Raw genomic sequence first — 19,587 nt, 5'->3', positions numbered from 1 at the left:
TCTTGGAGTTGCTCTTCTGGAGGAGTATCTTTGTGGCATTCTCTGTATTTCCTGAATTTGAATGTTGGCCTGCCCTACTAGGTTGGGGAAGTTCTCCTGGATGATATCCTGAAGAGTGTTTTCCAAGTTGGTCCCTTTTCCCCCTCACTTTCAGGCACCCCAATCAGACGTAGATTTGGTCTTTTTACATTATCCCATACTTCTTGCAGGCTTTGTTCACTTCTTTTTCTTCTTTTTTCTTTTGGTTTCTCTTCTCGCTTCATTTCATTCATTTGATCCTCAATCGCTGATACTCTTTCTTCCAGTTGATCGAATTGGTTACTGAAGCTTGTGCATTTGTCACGTATTTCTTGTGTCATGGTTTTCATCTCTGTCATTTCGTTTATGACCTTCTCTGCATTAATTAGTCTAGCTGTCAATTCTTCCACTGTTTTTTCAAGATTTTTAGTTTCTTTGCACTGGGTACGTAATTCCTCCTTTAGCTCTGAGAAGTTTGATGGACTGAAGCCTTCTTCTCTCATCTCGTCAAAGTCATTCTCTGACCAGCTTTGATCCGTTGCTGGCGATGGGCTGCGCTCCTTTACAGGGGGAGATGCGCTCTTATTTTTTGAATTTCCAGCTTTTCTGCCTTGCTTTTTCCCCATCTTGTGGTTTTATCTGTCTCTGGTCTTTGATGATGGTGACGTACTGATGGGGTTTTGGTATAGGTCTCCTTCCTGTTGATAGTTTTCCTTCTGACAGTCAGGACCCTCAGCTATAGGTCTGTTGGAGATTGCTTGAGGTCCACTCCAGACCCTGTTTGCCTGGGTATCAGCAGCAGAGGTTGCAGAAGATAGCATATTGCTGAAGAGCGAGTGTACCTGTCTGATTCTTCCTTTGGAAGCTTCTTCTCAGGGGTGTACTCCACCCTGTGAGGTGTGGGATGTCAGACTGCCCCTGGTGGGGGATGTCTCCCAGTTAGGCTACTCAGGGGTCAGGGACCCACTTGAGCAGGCAGTCTGTCCGTTCTCAGATCTCAGCCTCCGTGTTGGGAGATCCATTGCTCTCTTCAAAGCTGTCAGACAGAGTCGTTCGCGTCTGCATAGGCCCCTGCTGCTTCCCCTGTTGTTTTTTAGCTGTGCCCTGTCCCCAGAGGTGGAGTCTACAGAGACAGGCAGGTTTCCTTGAGCTGCTGTGAGCTCCACCCAGTTCGAGCTTCCCAGTGGCTTTGTTTACCTACTTAAGCCTCAGCAATGGCGGGCACCCCTCCCCAGCCTCGCTGCTGCCTTGCGGTTAGATCTCCGCAGACTGCTGTGTTAGCAATGAGGGAGGCTCCGTGGGTGTGGGACCCTCCCAGCCAGGTGTGGGATATATTCTCCTGGTGTGCCTGTTTCCTTAAAGCACAGTATTGGGGTGTGAGTTACCCAATTTTCCAGGTGTTGTGTGTCTCAGTTCCCCTGGCTTGGAAAAGGGATTCCCTTCCCCCTTGCACTTCCCAGGTGAGGCGATGCCTCGCCCTGCTTCAGCTCTCGCTGGTCCGGCTGCAGCAGCTGACCAGCACCGATTGTCCGGCACTCCCCAGTGAGATGACCCCAGTACCTCAGTTGAAAATGCAGAAATCACTGGTCTTCTGTGTCGCTCACGCTGGGAGTTGGAGACTGGAGCTGTTCCTATTTGGCCATCTTGCTCCGCCCCACAATATTGATTTTTAAAGCATTATATTAAAATATTATTTATCTTGATTACTGAGATTTGCACCTGAAATGAATGTGTAACTTGACTTCCTCTAGTCCTGACTTGGGTGCACATGTGCATGCAGAGACAGAGTACTTTATTTTATTTTTGAGAGAGATTTCTGTAAGTGCTCTTATCCAAAAACAGAAAAGCCCTTAAGTCCCAATGGGCAAATTGCTAAAATGGGGGGGGGGGGGGAAGAAAAGTGATTCTGGTATACAATGCAAAGTAGGAGCATATTTCATAAATAACTCAAGTATGTTAACTAGTATTTATGGATGAAGCCACGAATTTCCGATTGTAAATATCCAAAATTCCATAGTGTACATATTATCTGAGCTCTCAGATCAGGCTTCATACCAGTGCAATAAAATGAACACATAAACCTGACAAGCCAGAAGCCAGAGATGGGTCTGCCCTTAATCATACCACATCTAGTAGCATTCTACTTTTACTTTTAAGATTGTTATTCAGTTCTTAAAACAAATAAATGTAAAGTTTGTGTTTAATCTTCCCCAGAATAATTCATCATTTTGCAACTGAAATGCAGGATAATTATTTCCAACAGATGTTATTTACTGACATAATTTCTGCACCAGACGATAACATTTAACACTCAGTGTAATGTTTTGATGTTCTCTCATGCCCTGATACATTTGGACTTATTACCAAATCATTACTACAAGGCTGGAAGTTTAAATAATTTACAAAAGTCATTACGTCTGGAAAGGTAGTAACTCTGCCAAAGAGATGAGTTAAATGTCCCAAATACATCCCATATTCTTCAGTCCTCCCATCTGAGTTTCTCTTATACCCATTTTTCTTATATATAAAAGCAGAGCAATATTTTGAAAAAATTTTAAAAGAAAGGCTCTATTTCATCACATGGCCCCATTTTTTAATCTGTTTATATATCTTGTACATGGATACAATTTAATCATGTAACCATGACCATTAAATCATTAGCTGATTGCCTTTGATGTTAAGATTGGACTTTTGCTTTCTCTTTGTATGCATAGTGGTTTGATATCATCTCTCTGCTGGCACTAAGTTTTCACAGAATAGTAACATTTACAGTTTATAATCTATAGATCTCTGGAGAGATTTGCTTAATAGAACAATACATGTCAAGATTCTTTGCCCAAGCTTGTCTGCTCTGTGCAAAATGTACAATGTATATTTTGCCTGCATATTTTTATGCTAATAAATGGCTCTGTAAAGAAAGGTATATTTAAGAACAAATTTTAAAAATTGTACTCAGTTTTACAAAAAAGCTATTACTCCCTACCTTGGAAATCTTGTTTTTTTTCTTTTCTTTTTCTTCTGTTTTTCAAAGTATGAACTCTCCTTTGTTAGCTCGGTATGAGGAATGAACCATTTTCTCAAAGTTCCATGAATGAAGACTCTTGTCTTACAGAGAGGCTAAATTCTTGTGTTAGAAAGAATTCCTTATCATAAAGACATGTGAAATGATAAATGCATATTTGGAAATAAAACATCTTATAGGGCTTCTACTTAAAAATGCCAGTGTGCTCATACTTGTATTTTCTCCCTCTTCAAAGCCACCTAATGTGCATTAAGAAAAGCCAAAATATGTTAATTCACAAGGACAAAGAGAGCCAGAGAAAAGGCAACAGTGGAAAAATCTTTTAACATTACTGAAGCAAGGAAGCAGATGGTAATTAATTTATCAGAGCAGAAGAAGTTTCCACCTAGCCTGCAGAGGACATTATCACCAAGAAATGAGTCAGCATGCTCCTTGGAACTTTACCTAGGGACACTGGAACTGCTAAAGGCTGTGGTGAGGCACGGGCTGAAGAGAGAGGCTTTGCCAGGAAGGCTGCACAACAGATGTACATCAGGTGTTCTCCCCAACTCATCCTGCCTGGAGGATACTGGAACTCTTTTCTCCAGAGAAATGCAGAAACACCAGTTGAAGGCTAAAGTGAGATCCAAGGATAAATAGTGAAAAACCTCAGTTGTAAATGTTAAGAATAAAAAGTCAAGAATCACGCAGCATTTTAGGAAAGCCTCAAATTGACACCTGGAGGAAACAGGATTTTTCATGGAGCAGAAGAAAACGTAAGAAAAAAAATCTCTAATATATACAAATATATGAGGAATATGCCCATGAAAGCAGAAATCTCTAAAAAAGAAACAGAGACTAAGACAATGCTTGAAAATTAAAAATGCGGTAAGCAATGGAAGAAAAAAAATGGGAAAAAAGGATTGGGACATAAATAATGAATGAAATCTTCTAGTAAGTAGGAAAAAAGAGAACATAAATAGAAAGCAGAATTATAAGATCAATATGAGAAGTTCATTGTCTCCAACTTAAGGAATTCCTGGGAAGTAAGAGGAAACAATGAGAAAATTATCAGGTATAATGAAGAAAAATTATCTCTAGATCAGAAAAGAACACAACAAACCAAATTAAATGGGCCCACCAAGCACCTAGCCCAACGAATAAAAAATAGATTAACCCAACACATCACAACATTTCAAAACACCAGGAATAAAACATAATTTTCTTAAACTTCAAGAGAAAATGAGCCATTCATACCCAAAAGAAAGAGTATCAGAATGACTTTTGACTTTTTGCTAACATTGGATAAAAGAAAATTTAAAAATTTGGAGAAAAAGTGGTTTTTAGCCAACAGTTTTATGCCCAGGCATAGTATCAATAACATGTAATTAAAGAAAAACAAATGTGGAAGTACTTCCAAAATAAACCGCCCACGTCTTTGAGAATGTTATTAAAGAATAGGCTCCAGCAAAACAAAGGAATAAGCCAAGAAAGATACATATATGGGATTTGTGAAATCAAGGTCCTGACAGAAAAATGATAGAGTTGACAGAATGACACTTGTATAGAGCAATAAGTATCTATTAGAGCAGGAAGGTAGAGAGCTGCAGGAGAGAATTATCGAATAGCCAAATAGAGTTGCTGGAATAGTTATTATATATGAGATTTGCAAAATTTATTGAATCATTTGACAGATCCATTGACTTATTGGGAGAAAGTAAAGTTTGTAGAAACTAAGCAAATGAACGAACAGTAGCTTTATTAATTGTAAGACAAAACAAAATATACATGAGAAAGGAATGGTAATAATAGGATGCTGTTTAGCTCAGCAGTGAGCAGTATTTCATTCTTATAGTGATATAATGGTGACTGTTTAACCAAAAGTTGTTACATAACTATACTGAGAGGATTAGAAGGGAAGTGTGCATGTATGCTAGATTCACTACCATGACAGAAAATCTACAACAATATCTGAGGTTGGGTTCCCTGTAAGAAACACTGTGCAGGAAGTTTACTGAGAAGTATCTGTCTTGAAGGTCAACACCTGTGGAGGAAGAAGGGAGCAGGATAGGGCAGGGGGAGGAGCTGAATTATGATGTTGATGCAGTTACAACAAAAATCTCCCTCTAGAGCTGGATGGCCCCCCCCAGAGTGGTACTGCCTGAAATCAAAGTGTTTGGGCCTTTATACCCCTTTATACTCCAATAAAGTCATTGGAGCTGAGCAAGGAAGATGTTATAGACTGGATGTTTGTGTTTCCCCAAAACTCTTATGTTGAAGCCCTTAATCCACAATATGGTATTTGAAGGTGGGGACTTTGGGAGATAATCTGGGTTACATGAGTTTATCGGGGTGGGGATCTTATGATGGGATTGAAGTCCTTATAAAAAACAGACATGAGAGCTCTCTCTGTCCATCATGTGAGGACGCAGCAAGAAGCTGACCATCTGCAAGCCAGGGAGAAAGCCCTCACCAGGGGCTGAATCTCCAGTCTGCCATCACCTTCATCTTGGACAGTGCGAAACAAATATCTGTTGTCTAAACTACCCAGTTTATTGTATTTTGTCATGGTGTGTGCTAATGCATGAGGGGTCATAACTAAGACAGGAGGGATCATGATCTTAGACAAGGTGGCCCTTTACGATTGAAGGCTATTTTAACGAAACTGATAAAAATAGAAATAAAAGCATATTATTTAGAAACATGTAGGAAAGTGGCACAGGAAACAGCAAACACATTTAGAACTGGCAGAGGAAGGTGGGCATAGTGGACAAGAACAGGTTCTTTTTGTTATGAGCCATTCACCATTACTTGATTTTAGCTATGTGCACCTATAACATTGATAGAATTAACAGTTACTTTAAAATTAACAGTTCAACCGCATCCAGTTATGGAAGCAAAGTGTTAAATATAATGCCATTTTTGGTGATGGCATACACAGCTAGGTGTACCAATCTTCGACACTGACAAATGTTCAAAGAAGAGGCCAGGCTCAGTGGTTCAGGCTGGGCATGGTGGCTTACATGTGTAATCCCAGCACTTTGGACGGCCAAGGCAGGTGAACCACCTGAGGTCAGGAGTTCGAGACCAGCTTGGCCAACATGGTGAAACGCTGTCTGTACTAAAAATACAAAAATTAGCCAGGCGTGGTAGCACGTGCCTGTAATCCCAGCTACTTGGAAGGCTGAGGCAAGAGAATCACTTGAACCCGGGAAGCGGAGGTTGCAGTGATTAGCGATCACACCACTACACTCCAGCCTGGGCGCCAGAGTAAGACTCCGTCTCAAATAAACCAAAACAACAACAACAAAAAAACCAACAGAAAAAACAAAACAAAGAATAGTTACAAAAGTAACAATAATGGTAATAAATTGAACTCTTACTATGTGCCAAACACTGTGCCAAATGATTTTTAATACTTACATCTATTTTATTTTTAATCAACAAATAATGTATACCTAGATGGGGTACAGTGTGATGTGTTGATGCATATTTAAATTGTGGAATAATTCAATCAAACTAAGGAAGTTATCCATCACCTCACATACTTATTTTTTGTGGTGAGAACATTTAAAATTTATTTTTATTTTTTTTTTCAGACAGAGTCTTGCTCTATTGCCAGGCTGGAGTGCAGTAGCATCATCTCAGCTCACTGCAACCTCCACCTCCTGGGTTCAAGCAATTCTTCTGCCTTGGCCTCCCCAGTAGCTGGGACTACAGGTGTGTGCCACCATGCCCAGCTAATTTTTGTATTTTTAGTAGTGATGGGGTTTCACCATTTTGCCCGGGTTGGTCTCGAACTCCTGACTTTAGGTTATCCACCTGTCTTGGCCTCCTAGAGTGCTAGGATTCCAGGCGTGAGCCACCACACCTGCTGCCTCTGGCACTGTAAGGTGAGTGTCATAATGTTAACCTGCCTCACTGAGTCCTTGGGCAGAGGAAGTAAATTCAGACACATAAAGCAAAGAGACCTTTGTAGGTGCCTAGTACTTATTAGCCATTATTATATATTAGTCTGAAAAAGCAGATTGCAATGAATCAAGTGCTCCCCAGCTGCTTCTAGAGAGTGAAGCTCCATTATTTCATTTAAATACTGTTAATTTCCTACACTTCAATTCATCTTTTCACTTTCGTTTTCTTTTCTTTTTGTGTACACACCTTATGCTTTTATCAGGCATTTCATTCAATTATGTATTTTCTCTGTGCTTGGCTTCTTCCACTACCAATTCCTCCCAAACGCACACATCGAACAACTTCCTTACTCAGCGATAATGGGATTGGGTATCATGTCAGTTTCCTCTGCTGCCTTACTTTTGGAAGAGAAAGCAAGATTAATAAATTATAATCATTTGTACATGTTTATTTTATTTTGCTAAATGGCAGCGTCTTCATAACCTTTTCAGGTTTATGTCAGTAATGTGTTCCCGAGGTCTAAATGATGATGTTTACACAGTTTGGTCTATTAATAGGCTTTCACTTACCATTGCAAAATCTCGGTTTGCAATGCTTAACCCTATATTTTCTGCCTAAGGAGATTAGGGAGTTAGAATGGGTTTGTCATTTGGCCAGATGTGTCTGTTTTCTTGGTCTATCTCAAGAAATGGAAATTATACTTTCCCTGCCTTTGGTCTACTTAAAGTGTCACAGAAGAACAAATTGTACTGTGAGTTTGAAATGGCGCAGAGTGTGCATGAATCTGGTGGCACTTGAGGAACAGAAGCTGTTAGAGTAACTGACACCTGCTGTTGTTGATTAGCATCCTTCCCATAAGCTGTAGAATTGATGCACTCTTTGGGAATACGCTAACTGCTTACTGGCTTTACTTTAGTTTCTTAGTTGGAATCAATGGATGATTTTAAGACTGAAAAAGAAATGCTTGGGTATGTAGCTGGGGATTGTGATCAGATCAGCTCCCAGCTTATCCATTTTAAATCTCCATTTAGCCAAAGCTAAACACATTTTGGATTAGCTGCCTCTTGAGGTTATCTTGGTCCCTGCTGCCTTCCATTAGTATTGACTGTACTTCAAAAAAAAAAAAAAAAAATCCAGTGTCGATTTAGATTGAGGTCTGTGCAGTAAAAAAGGATCACCTTTCCACGTAGGGAAAGAGATTAAGCATCTGGATCATAGAGCTATTTATTAAAAGGGACGATTTCTGCCTAAAGCCACATGAACTTATGACTATCAGCGTAAGTAACGAGACTGCTGACTTGGGAAATCAGAGTCTTTTGCCATTCATTGACTGATTGAGTTGAGCATAAAACTGAAATGATTTTATGGACCGTTCTTTTTGGCAATGTCAATCCTAAATCTGATATGAAATGGGGCTGCCATTACAATTGTTGTGAAATATAACTGTTTGAGTACTTTGAGGGATTTTGCTTTTCATTTTATTTTTTTTACCAGTGGAGTAGATTCAAATGGTGTAGATTATAAGAGAAGTTAAAAGACTTTCAATATTTATTCTAAGATGATTTGTTTTTTATTTTTTTATAATTATCATAGACATTTGAATGTTTATTTTGCAGTATTTCTTCATCAATGAACCTCTTTTAAAAAATAAATTCCAGACCTTAGTCAAGTAACTTAATGGGCTGGGAGAAGTTATTTAAACTTTAGGAACTAGCTACTGTGCAATTCAAGTGAAGGAAACAATGCCAATAATTCATTAGATTGCTAGTGAAACTAAGTTCATTCTACAGAGATAATAAAACCTGGAGTATAAATCCTTAGGCATTTGAAGGTCATCATATACTTGTAGAATGGGAAGAATGTCCTTTGTAAAATTCTACAACTATTTATAAGTAGCAGCTCTTTTTGGGGGGAAAATCTTGCTACCTTTTTTTCATGACCTTTTATCAGGTAAGTGCCTTGAGGATAAATCAGGGCTTCTGAATAATGCTTGCTCACCTAAAACAGGGTGAAAAATGGTAGGTTCCAAGCCTCAACCTACCATTTGTGGCAACTCTGTAAGAAACATGTCTCTGAATATGTCAGCAGTAGCACTCAAGGATGCTCTGTGTTATCTAATTGCTCTTGTGCCTTTTTCTGACTTTAGGATAAGCAGTGGGTATGCCTAGGATGGCACGTCCCTACTGACTGCTAAAGCATGAAATGGTTGCAGTTGCGGTTCCTGCTGTCTATCCTTTCCCTCACACCATCCCCTTTCCAGAAGCAGTAGTACTCCACCCTGTTTCTAAAAAGGAATGAAAGGCCTGGTAATCATAACTCATAAAGCATGTCACAGTCTTCCTCCATCTCTTCTTTTCTCGTATTTTAATTAAAATTGAATTCGTGCCTCTCAAATGAGTGGATTCACAGGGTGACAATATCTTTCAGATTCTAAGGGCCATATGGGAGGTCAATATTATGCATTGTCTTATCTCCAGTATAACATGGTGGCTGTTTTGACAGGCTTCAGTCAAAATGTGAAGTTCCTCATCACCAAACATTCTAGAAAATGTTCCTGCACCCCTCAACTCCACTCTCTCCCTGGGTCACTGGTGTCTTTCTCTTCATCCTGTGTTCATCAAAAAGGAAAGATAAGGGATGGAGTGTCTACTGCAAACATTATTGGAGTTTTTAAATGCAATATTTTATTTCTAACTTAAATGACTCCAAGATCAAATCAAATTTGCCTAATCCCAATCCCTCCATTGCCATAACAGCTACATTAAAATATTATATGTTTGCCCCTAGCACCTACTAAGTGCTCAATAAACATTTACTGAAAGAAAATAAATTTGATTTAGACACTTGAAAGTTTTTTTCTGAAAAAGAGAGTCCACATATTCTGTATAGAGACTCAAAAATCCAATCTTATTTCGTGATGAGCCTCAGTTGTCATAGTTCTCCTTTTCTTCTCCTTCACAAGACAGTAATTGAGTTTCAGGATGTGGGATTGCTACTAAATATTCGCTTGCAATTTGCATCGAAATGTCAAATACATTATTTGGGAATATGCCAGATAACTTAGGAAAGTGTTTAATTTAAAAACCTGCCTGAGGGGAAAAGGAGTCTATATCAAATGAAACAGGGAGCACTTGTAGAACTTTTAGAAGTCAGCTGGACAAATGGGATGCTCAGAACTTCAAGAAAGGGCAGGGAAGAATCTTCATCCTAGATGGGGACATGTTGAAGCATTTTAAAATATTTCACATTTAAATGCCCGAGCTCTGGCTAAACATTAAAATCAAATTTTGAGGCTATTAAATTTTATGTCTGTATTAGTTTGCTCGGGCTGTCATAACAAAATACCACAGACTGGAATGTTTAAGTCAGAGCAATCTATTTCCTCACTGTTTTAGAGGCTAGACGTCCAAGATCAAGGTGTTACAGGGTTGGTTTCTTCTGAGGACCACAAGGGAAGGATCTGTTCCAGGCCTCAGAGCTTGGCTTACAGAGAGCCACCTTCTCTCTGGGTCCTCACGGGGTCTTTCTTCTGGGTACCTGTGTCTCTTGAGTGTCCAAATTTTCTCTTCTTACGTGGACCCTGGTCAGACTGGATTAAGGCCCACTATCAGGATGTCATTTTAACTTAATCACCTCATTAAAGGCCATATCTCCAAATATAGTCACATTCTGAGGTATCTGGGGATTAGGGCTTCAACATATAAGTTTGGGGGAGAAACAAGAGAATGACCCATAACAATGTCAAAGTGAGAAGTTGACTTGCAAACTGATGACATAGGCAGTAAGTAAGCACTGAGTGCCCACTATGCTGTTTTGATCCACTGAGGGTGGAATGATACTCACATATAGCATGTCTCTCATAGGGAGGTCCATAGAGTCACATGACCATTGTCTTAGATGAAATGGACAGGGATATTCACAAACCCAGTACTCTCAACCACTGGCCATTTCCAGCATTACCCTGGGGGCTCTCCCCTCCTATGAATTTTCAGTACCCTTCAGCTTCTGTGTTGCTGGCTCTGCCTGATGCTGCATGTGAAAATCTTGGGGTACACATTCTTTAAATGTTAGTAACTTGTTTTTACAATGATTCATATCTCAGTTCTCAACAGGCCAGTTCATGTTATACCCGATATCTGGATGTGCAGGCAGAAGAACTGGGTTTGAGAACCAGCCCCATCAGATACAGATGCTGCAGGCTGAGCAAGGCACTAAGTATCTCTGAAATCACAGTTCTTTCATCTGTAAAGAAGAGAAAAGAGGATGGCCAAGTAGTGTAGGGAAGTATCATAGTCCATCCAGGCTGCTGTCACAAAATGTCATAGATGGGTTATAAACAACAGATATTTATTTCTCACAGTTCTGGGTACTGGAAAATCTAAGCTCAAGGTGCTGGCAGATCCGGTATCTGGTTAGGGCCTGCTTCCTGATATGCAGTTAGCTGTCTTCATTTTGTGTCCTCACCTGGTGCAGAGCAGAGAGACGGGAAGCAAGCTCTTTAGTGCCTCTTTTTATGTCAGCACTAATCCCATTTAGGAAATCTCCATCGTCATGGCCTAATCACCTCTCAAAGGCCCCACCACCCAGTAGCATCATATGGGGGAATAGATGTCAACATATGAATCATCTGGTTTCCTGGTTCATAGTTGCTGTCTTCCTAACGTGTTCTCAGGTGGTGAAAGGGGCAAGGAAGCCCTCTGGGGTCTTTTTGTTTTTAAGAGACTGGGTTTCACTGTTGCCCAGGCTGTAATACAGTGGCATGATCACGACTCATTGCAGCCTTGACTTCCCAGGCTCAGGTTATCCTCCCATCTCAGCCTCCCAAGTAGCTGGGACTACAGACATGTACCAATATGCCCAGTTAATGTTTGTATTTTTGTAGAGATGGGGTTTTACCATGTGGCCCAGACTGATCTCAAACTCCTGGGCTCAAGGGATGCTCCCACCTTGGCCTCCCAAAGTGCTGAGATTGTAAGTGTGAGCCACTGCTCCTGGCCAAGTGTCTCTCTTATAAGTGCACTAACCCATTCATGAGGGTTCCACTCTCATAATTTAATCACCTCCCAAATGTCCCACCTCCTTGTACCGTGACCTGGTAGGGTTAAGATTTCAACATATGAATTTGAGGAGGGACATAAACATTCGGTTCATTGCAGGGGTGCTCAATGAGGTAATATGGATGAAGTGCAATTATGCAATAAGGCTCAATTAAAGTACAGTTGTCCCTTGATATCCATAGGGGATTGGTTCCAAGCGTCCCCTTGGGTACTAAAATTTACAAATTTTCAGGTCCCTTATATAAAATGGCCTGGTATTTTCATATGACTCTGCATATCCTCCCATATATTTTAAATCATCTCTAGATTACTTATAATACCCAATACAATGTAAATGCTATGTAAGTAGTTTTATACTGTGTTGGTCTTTTTTACTTATATTATTTTTATTGTTGTATTGTTATTTTTTGGGGATTTTAAAATAATATTTTCAATCTACAGTTGGTCGAATCTGTGGATGTGGAACCCATGGATGTGGAGGCCTGACTATAAATTTTAATGATGTTTCTTGCAATTTTACAGTTGAATTTGAACCAAACTACTCCTTCCCTTCATACCCACCTCCCCTTCACACACACACATGATTAAAAATAACACACAAAGGCACAGAAACAACCAACATACACAATTCCTTTCATTTACTTAAAGCCTTGAGATTATGGAAGAAGGCCCAAAATGAAGTTCCTAAACAAAGCCGGGAGGGGCGACCTCCTGGCCTAAATAGTCCTGGCATATCTCAGGAGTAAAATTGGAGGGGATGGGGTGTTGTCCTTCGCGACATTTGATTATATCGGGCTTATGTGTGTCAGTCAGTGCTTCTCAGTCCCCCAGGCTCACTGGGCAGGCTTGAACCTTGACTGGGTCCCCGTGAGGCCAGGTGTGTAGTTCACAGACTGGAGTCAGATGATGTGGGTTCACATCCCGACTCTTGCCATTTTCTAGCTGCAGGCACTGGGCAAGTTAGTTAACCCCTGTCAGCCTCAATTTTCTCATCTGTTAAATGAGAATACAAACAGCATCTACCCAAAAGGTTGTAATGAAGATTACCTGCATCAATCTACATGAGTATAGAGTGTTTATATAGCACCAGGCTAAACTTATTAAGGTAAGCTTTTGATAAAGTAATGTTAACTATTAATGTCATCGCTGGAGTTAGTACTCATACCATCAGTATTCCTTTTCTCTGATCACTCTCTCCTTGTCTTACCTCTACCCAACATGCATATCAAATAAAGGTATATTAATCAGTGGAAGTTGTTTCAACATGTTCAAATGGTCTGGAAATGCTTCTGTTCTCTTTTGTTCCTTTTATGTATGGGTGATCAGATACCCAAGGAGTATCAGGAGTCAGTTGGGAAATGGAAGAAGAAAGAGACAGGATTGTGGTAGAAGGATCATTGGTTTGAGTGTCTAGGACTTTGAGGAAGAGAGGCAACTGAGTGTACTGACCAGTTTACCTCCTCTAGAGCCAGACTGAATGTAAATCCCTTCTCCAGTTTCCCAGCTGTGTGATACAAGTCAAGTTACCTAACCTCTCTCGGCCTCAATTGCCTTCTTACAGAGAAGGGATGGCGATAATGATATTTTATAGTGTTATTAGCAGGACTTGATTAGTTAATATTTAGAAGACATTTAGATCAGTACTGTGTATAAACAGAATATAAATGTTGTTTAATTTTTTTAATGTCCAGAACAGGTGCTGGAAACCATAGTAGTATCTGCAAAGCTGAAGTCAAAGTAACTATAGGCTAGACATTGAGAAGACATGAGTTCTGTGTGCTGAGTGAAGTGATATTACTTTTCCTAGCCTTGGGGACCACGGAGCTTCTCTCCAGCTTTAACATGCTGGAGATCATTGTCTTGGTAATGATCAGGATCATGCCTTGCTCAGGAAATATTGGTTATTTAGTTGCTTTGGAAAATGTAACAGGAAGCTAGAATTTAAGTTTTACAAACATAACCCTAAGAATTATTTCAACCTCTGAACCCATTTTCTAGCTACTTACAGATTACAGCTCATAATTGGGCCAGTGTTTTAACTGCATTAATTCTTCTTGTTAACAACTGCTATAGTTTTTCCTTTGTACTCTCATCAAAAAAAAAAAAAAAAAAATGCTAGAATTATGAGCTCCTTCGCACTCTGGCTTGGAGATGTTTGGGAGTCTGCAAGCCCTGAAAATACTTAAATTAAAATGTTGGTTTCAAACCTAGGCCCATTGAAACATGGAAATGTGTTTCTCTCTTCACATTTCTCTTTTCCTTTTTTATTCTGTGGGTTGCTATCCACAGCAGGATAAACTGAGAAAGGCCATGAAGAGGTGGTCTTTGTAGATTTTTCTCCCCTACCATCTTAAAGAAACTTTTGCTTTCCAATGTGTAGAACTGTTAGTATAGTTCGATGACCTTACATCACAAGAATACTTAAAGTATTGTTTTTAAATGTGGTGACAAGGGATGGAGAACAAATAGTTTTTCAGAGGGATTTTCCTGGAAAAGCTGTGAACTGACTGGGGTTAATGTCCAAAGGTAATGGTCTCTCCCAGTGGGTCATTAATTCCCAGGAATTGGCCTGTGCCTCAATTGCTATTGCTTAAGTAAACAATAAATAACATCACACAGATATGTAATGAACTATGAAATGACCACTTCTCAGCCTGCATTGTAGATACGCCTGCAGCACATACAAGACTGCCTTCTATTAATCACCTCCCCAACTTGATTGATTAGTTTCAATCAGCACCCTGTCCCCTATTTTCTTTTAAAATAGATTAGTTTCATACTTGTAAGGTCAGAGAATAAAAGCACGAATGTTAGGCCCAGTAAAAAATGGTGTCTGTGCTAAGTATTTGACATTTTTTTCTCTCTCTCTCTGTCATTTTTTCTCTTGCACTTTCTGCTACTCTGCAGCAATTAGTTTTAACTCACATCATGCCCCAATAATACCAAGATTCTTGCCGATGACATTGGTTAATGGAAACTGAATGGGTCTTTCAAGGGCAAGGATTATTTTAATTATGTTAATAATGTAAGGGTTCCTGATCCATCCACCCACTCCACTGTCATTTCTCCATCATTTCGCTTGCCCTCTCAGAAGTTCCTAACCCATCTGATTATTTCCTTCCACGAAACTATTTGCTTGGCCTCCACTTTCTCCTGGTTTTCCTCCTGCCTCATTTGCCACTCCTTCTCAGTCTCTTCTTTTAGCTCTCTTTTTTAAAAAAGTTGTAAAATATACACAACATGAAGTTTATCATTTTAACCTTTTAAGTGTGCCATTCAGTGGCATCAAGTACATTCACAATGTTGTGTAACAATCCTCACTGTCTACTTTAAAAACTTTTTAATCACCCAAAATAGAAACGGTAACCTTTAAGCAATAATTTCCCATTCCTCCTTCTTCCAGCCCTTGGTAACCTCTCTTTCTATCTTTATGAAATTTGCCTATACTAGATACCTCATGTATGTGGAATCATACAATATTTGCGTGTTTAATTCTGGGTTATTTCACCTAGTATAATGTATTCAAGATTCACCATGTTGTAGCATGCACCAGAACTTCATTTCTTTTTATGACTGAATAATATTCCATTGTATGTATGTAGCCCATCGTATTTATCCATTTGTCTCTTAATGGACATTTGGTTGTTTCCACCTTTTGGCCATAGTTAATAATGCTGATATGAACATGGGTGTATAAATGGAGTACAGCTGCTCAGTCATATGGTAATGATATTTTTAACGTTTTTAAAGGAACTGCAAAACTGCTTTCCACAGTTACTTTTTCACAATTTTACATTCTCACCAGCAATGCACTAGAGTTCCAACTTCTGTACATCCTAACAATTGTTATTTTTTCATAGTAGCCAACTTAAAGGGTATGGGGTTCTCATCGTTTGTTCTATCTTGTCTTCCAAACTTGTCATGACTGAAGCACCTGAGGACTTAGTCTCCCTGTCTTCCCTTTCTCATCGATTTCTATCCCTTTGGTGCTCTCCAGCCCCCTGGCTTTAAATAATACCATGGACATGCTGATGTGTATTGCTAGCGCCTACCTCCGGCCAAGCTCTAGGCTCGCCAATGTTGTTGCCTGGTGGGCATTTCTACTTGAATGTTCAATAGGCATCTCAACCTTAAAATGTCCAAAACTGAAGGCAAATTCCAAGTCCCTCATCCCTTGCCCACCATGAACCTGGTTCTCCCACAGACTGCTCCTATCTGTCAATGGCATCTCCATTCTGCCTGGTTCTTAGGCTCCAAACCTTGGATTCATACCTTCCTTTTCTGTTTTCCTTTCTACATACAGCAGCAAATGAAGTTTGTTCTACTTGCAAAATAAACTCAGAGCTTTGATTGGGTCTCTGTTCAAATGTTACCTGCAGAGGGACGACCTCTCCAAGCTAAACAGCCCCTGCTGCCTCCTTCTCCATTCCCTTATCTGCTCTATTCTTCAGAGTACTTGGCATCATATACATTTAAGTTTCATCTCCTGCACCATCATGTGAGGGCAGGAACTTGTTTGGTATGTTTTCTGGTTTGTCTCCTTTGCCTGAAAGAGTACTGATTTAATTTAAAAAAAAAATTTGTCGAATGGATGATTAAAGGATAAGTGTCTGCCCCTGAGGAAGCAACGAAATCAAGACTCTATATATGAAGCAACTAAAAACAGGAAGCCCCCTTGGATCTTTTTCAGGAAAAATGGATTTTTTTTTTTTTTCAAATAAATCCTACCTCATCATGTGACCAAAACATGTCTACTTGAGTTGAAAGTGTTTTTGCCATGTTAGACACTTTCCTGCTGAGAGACAGGCTATTGAGCAAACTTCTTAATAAGTTAGTGTTGCTATTTTATTTATATATGTATATATATAAACATACACAGATTACACACATTATTTTGCTGTGGCTACTTTTAATTTTATAGAATCCATTTTTGTTGAGGCTTTCCTCATATGCAGTTATTTTTCCTGGAAACTGCTGCTAGTTTGCTAAGAATTTTGTCCTAAGAGAGGGTGAAATGCTGCTAGTATAATATTAAATGCATTTTATGAGTTAAAAATGGATCCCATATAAATAATAAATAATTGTATTAGTATGACCAGAGAACTTTAAAAATGTTCTTAGCATTAGAGATTCTATTGAAAGTTCCTTGAAGGCAAAACAATGCCTTGAGCAACTTCAATGCCTGAAGTCATCCTTTTTTTTTTGTTTTTTTTTTTGGTTTTTTTTTTGAGACAGAGTCTCACTCTGTCACCCAGGCTGGAGTGCAATGTCACAATCTCAGCTCACTGCAACCTCTGCCTCTTGGGTTCAAGCGATTCTCCTGCCTAAGTAGTAGCTGGGATGACAGGCATAGATGCTCACTAAATAATTGCTGAAGGTTTCAAATATTTTCAGCACAACACAATTACACTATCTCTTTGTTCCTCCTGGAGAGATAGCTCTATATGTATACTGAAGGGAAGACAGATATGGGCTCAAGGTCTGGCATTTGCCAGCTGTGTGTCTTTGAGGAAATCATTTTTGACAATTTTTGACACTGTGAAGTACTTCCCTGTTGGTATCAAAAGGAATATAAGGCTCTCAGCATTTCCTGTTTCCATAGAGGAGACCTATAGTCCTACAGTAAGTAAATTATAAATTGTGATAGATATTAGTTGTTCTTGTTGTTACATCTGTTCTTATAATGTTTCATTTTCATAGAATAAAAGAGTAATAGAAAATATAAACACATACTTTAAGCCTGATTCAGGTCAAATTAAATAAGCTTTTGAGCTCCTTCTTTTCCAGCCACTGAGCTGGACATTCAGCCAGGCATGTCTGCATGTTTTGTCTCATTCAACTTTATTTTTGTTAGATCACAGTATCCTCACCTAAAGATTCTCTCAGAATTTCCATCAATTTATAACTTAATTCTTTTTTTTTTTCTTCCAGACAGAGTCTTGCTCTGTCACCTGTCCCCCAGGCTGGAGCACAGTGGTACAGTCTCGGCTGGCTGCAATGTCTGCCTTCTGAGTTGAAGCAATTCTCTTGCCTCAGCCTCCCAAGTAGCCTGGGTTATAGGCGCCTGTCACCACACCTGGCTAAATTTTGTATTTTTAGTAGGGACGGGATTTCACCATGTTGGCCAGGCTGGTCTCGAACTCCTGACCTCAGGTGATCTACCAGTCTTGGCCTCCCAAAGTATTGGGATTATAGGCATGAGCCTCTGTGCTGGGCCTATAAACTTAATTCTTGAATTATATTTTAAAGTTTAAAACTTCTTAAGGAAATATTCTGTGAGTGAAATATGGATCAATGTTTTAAAACCAAAGCGTTTGACTCAGTAATTTTTGAGGAATTATTGAATTCAATAAATTAATGAAATGGGAACTCTTACGTTCAGATAGGTGTAATTAATATTTTTCTAGAGTGACATATTTGCTACTAACATTTAAAAATAATTTAACTTTTTCATATAATAAATGTCTTTTAAAAAGTGGAAGCTACTTATGGAACAATGTAACAATTTGTTTTTTGAACTTTTTAAAACTTGATGACCTGTTTTAATGGGACTTGAGATTTTGCTGAGCCTGACATGCTAATTCTTTGATTTATTCAAATACCCTTTAGATACTTCATTGTTATTCATAAAATATATTTAGCCTTTGTTACATGTAATAAAATAATTCACATTATTTAAGTTGAGGAAAAGAAAAAAATATAATTTAAGTGTTGCTGAGCAGCAAAGAGCAAAGGAGAGATACATACAATATACAGACTCAAGGTTTTCTTAGTTTTCTGGTTTTTTAATTGTCCTAATTTTAGGCAATGAAAAATAATTTTTTCATCTGCCTTAAATTTTTGTTCCGATGGTTGGTTTGGTTTTGGATTTGGTTTTTTTGAGACAGGGTCTCATTTTGGCATCCAAGCTGGAGTGCAATGGCTTGATCACAGCTTACTGCAGTCTTGACCTCTCAGACTCAAGTGATCCTCCTACCTCAGCCTCCTGAGTAGCTGGAACTACAGGGACATGCCACCATTCCTGGCTAATTAAAAAAAAAAAAATTGTAGAGACAGGGTCTCACGACATGTTTTCCAGGCTGGTGATGTGCCTTACATTTAATGTTGCCTCTGAGACCTGAAGAGCAAACTTCCCTGTTTTACTTAAATCTAGGTACATCATGACAATTGAAACCCATTTGAAAGCTCCTGGTGACTTATTTAGCTTAATGATGTTCATCTTACTGAGAAGCAAACTCACAGAGCTTTCCTTATTCCACCAAATGTTGACAGAGTTCCCGTCCAGTTCTGCCACTTTCTAGTGCTGTGACCCTGGGCAAGAGCCTAGTTGCTCAGAGCCTCAGTTTCTTCCTCTGTAAATAGAGATAATAACAGAAGCACCCTCACAGAATTCAAGTTAGGAGTAAATGGATGTATATATTCAAAATATTAGCATATATTACTGTAGTATTATAATTTGCATATAGTATAATTTGCATAGATATTGTATTATATATGCAATATATAATATTGTATTATAGTATTATACTATAATACTATATCTACTACTATAGTATTATAATTTGCATATATAATGTATATAATTTGTGTGTGCGCACA

Source organism: Trachypithecus francoisi, unplaced genomic scaffold (assembly GCF_009764315.1).
Source record: "Trachypithecus francoisi isolate TF-2019V2 unplaced genomic scaffold, Tfra_2.0 Lachesis_group15, whole genome shotgun sequence".
Taxonomy (NCBI): domain Eukaryota; kingdom Metazoa; phylum Chordata; class Mammalia; order Primates; family Cercopithecidae; genus Trachypithecus; species Trachypithecus francoisi.
The sequence above is the reverse complement of the archived record's forward strand: the minus strand, read 5'-3'. Positions refer to the sequence as shown.